This window comes from Pocillopora verrucosa, chromosome 9 (assembly GCF_036669915.1).
Source record: "Pocillopora verrucosa isolate sample1 chromosome 9, ASM3666991v2, whole genome shotgun sequence".
NCBI classification, from domain to species: Eukaryota; Metazoa; Cnidaria; class Anthozoa; order Scleractinia; family Pocilloporidae; genus Pocillopora; species Pocillopora verrucosa.
The window spans coordinates 9,924,294-9,926,713 of NC_089320.1; the positions used below are offsets into that span (position 1 = coordinate 9,924,294).

Consider the following 2,420-nt stretch of genomic DNA (forward strand, 5'->3'; position numbering starts at 1 on the left):
GTAGCAACTTGCACAAAGCTTTGCCACTCGCTTGGTACTAAATACTTGAAAACTCAACCATATCTCACCAGTCCTGACTTCATCCTCTATTAAGAATCAGCTGTTAGTATGAGTTATGGTTTAAAATTTACTTCAGTTTGAATTTTTTTAAACTAGTTAAATTTCTTAACCAGTTTAATTTTCTTAGTCTGGCTTTTTCTACTAGCTGTAAATGGACTTCGCCTTAAACCAGGGATGCAGCGCATGTGTGCGCAACGGTCGGACATACTTTTTGAAGCTCTGCTTAAAGCGTTCAAGAAAGTCAATTTAGGCACTTATAATGTCACATCAACAAGTCAAATCGCTTAGGAAAAGTAATGAGGATCTAAAGAGAATGCTCGATTCTGCTCGACGTGATATAAAATCACTAGAGTGAGTTGGTGCTCAAGAGTTGGTTGTCAGAGAAGAAGCTAATGGCGGATGGGAAGCCCAACTGGAGATGGAAAGGAGCTTAGAATGGCTGCATGATTCTGAGTCAAGCTTCCAGAGCGAGCTGCATGGTATTCAGAAACGACTTGACGACATCGAGGAAAACCTCGGGAAGCTGGAGTTTGCCGTGAACGAGATACAAGATTATAGCTACGCCTTCAACATCAAAATTCTTGGAGTCCCTGAGCTAAAAGCTAATGAAGACGCCTCCGAAACCAGTAATCTTTGCGTTAATCTGTTCAATCACATGGGCGCTAACATTACTATTAACGACATCGATATCGCTCACAGAGTCCCTTTTTGTGACTCTTCTCGCTCCAACCCCAAACCAATCATTTGCAAATGCGTAAGGAGGCTCGCGAGAAATAATGTCATGGCGGCGAGAAGGCATGCCTCGAGTGTGGTGGCTCGAGACGTTGGTTTAGAAGAGAGTCAGGACATGTCCAAAATATTAATCCTTGACCATCTTACACCGAGAATGCAGGAGTTGTACGGGAACGCCAAGTCATTCAAGACCAGGTTTGGTTTTCAGTTCTGCTGGGTCAAAAACGGAACCATTTTCCTTCACAGATCAGAAGATTCACGTTCTTTAAAAGTCCGTTGCCCTGACGATCTCTCTCGGATCATCCAAGATGAACAGGAAGCGCTCAGCTAAGTATTTGTATGACTGTAACTAGAAGATTTTAGTGCTCTAATATTTAGCAATGCCGATTTCAACTGAAGTTAAGCAAAATAAAGCTTTCTTCCTTGAATTACAGTACCGTGGGCAGAGCTCCATAATCCAGTGCCATGGCAAATATAATAATCTCTTAACAAATGATAACCTTCCTTCCAAAAAATATCTTGAACGACTACCTAGCCTATATGACATTGATATCTTCAGTCTGAACTCTGTAAAAAGTAAATTTTACGACACAGATTTCTCTGCTATTTATCCTATCTGCTGTAAATACTATTCCCTGTATAGTCTTAGTCGGCTAAAAAATCAGTTAAATGAACAACGTTCTGATAGTCATTTATCTTTTTTTCGTAACAATGTTAGCAGCTTAATAGGTAATCTCGAAAACTTCCAAACCCATTTGCTTAATGAACTTAATTATCATTTCAGTGTTATTGGAGTAACCGAAACCAGAATTAGAAATGCAAATTCTATGGACTTCAATCCTGAAATTCCAGGTTACACTTTTGAATACGTCCCGACACCTCTTTCAGCGGGTGGCGTCGGCATGTATATTGATTCAGAGTTAAGATACACAGTTTTAGAGAAAAGCTCTAACAAACCTTTTCAGGCATTATGGGTTGAAATTTTTCAAACAAATGTAGCAAACATAATCTGCAGAGTGTTATGTTGTCAGCATAATTCACCTGAGCTTTTCCTAAAGTATTTTGAGGAAACTGCAGAAAACCTTATAGCTACTGGCAAGCCTGTATATGTCATGACTGACGCTAATATTAATCTCCTTTCCTTTGATTCTTGTAACTATGCACAAGATTTTCTTCTAACTCTCCAGAGCCTTAATTTAACTCCTTGTATCGACAAACCAACTCGTGTGCATAGAAATTCTTTCTCATTAATCGACAATATATTTACAAACAAAGTTAATGAGAATATCATTAGTGGCAATATAATCTCTGATATTAGTGACCACTTCTCGCAGTTTTGTTTAACAAGCACGCTTGTAGTCAAAGGCAAACCCGACAGACCTCTTGCGCACGATTTTTCCCAATTTTCTGAAGAAAATTTTATACACGTCTTGTCACATATTGATTGGGTTGACATAGTCTCCTGTAATGAAACTAATATCGATAAGGCTTTCTCTTCTTTTTACAATAAATTAAATAAATTGATCAATAAGCACGCTCCATTAAAACCAATATCCCAGCGGAAGCTCAAATCTTTTTCTAAACCATGGATTACAAAAGGAATTCGAAAATCCATTAAAATGAAAAAT

The 2,420-nt window shown here is 38.4% G+C and overlaps 1 pseudogene; it reads left to right on the plus strand.

The window, feature by feature from the left end:
- Positions 1–267: 267 nt before the first annotated feature.
- LOC131778185 (uncharacterized) lies at positions 268–1,123 on the plus strand (annotated as a pseudogene).
- Positions 1,124–2,420: the final 1,297 nt, after the last annotated feature.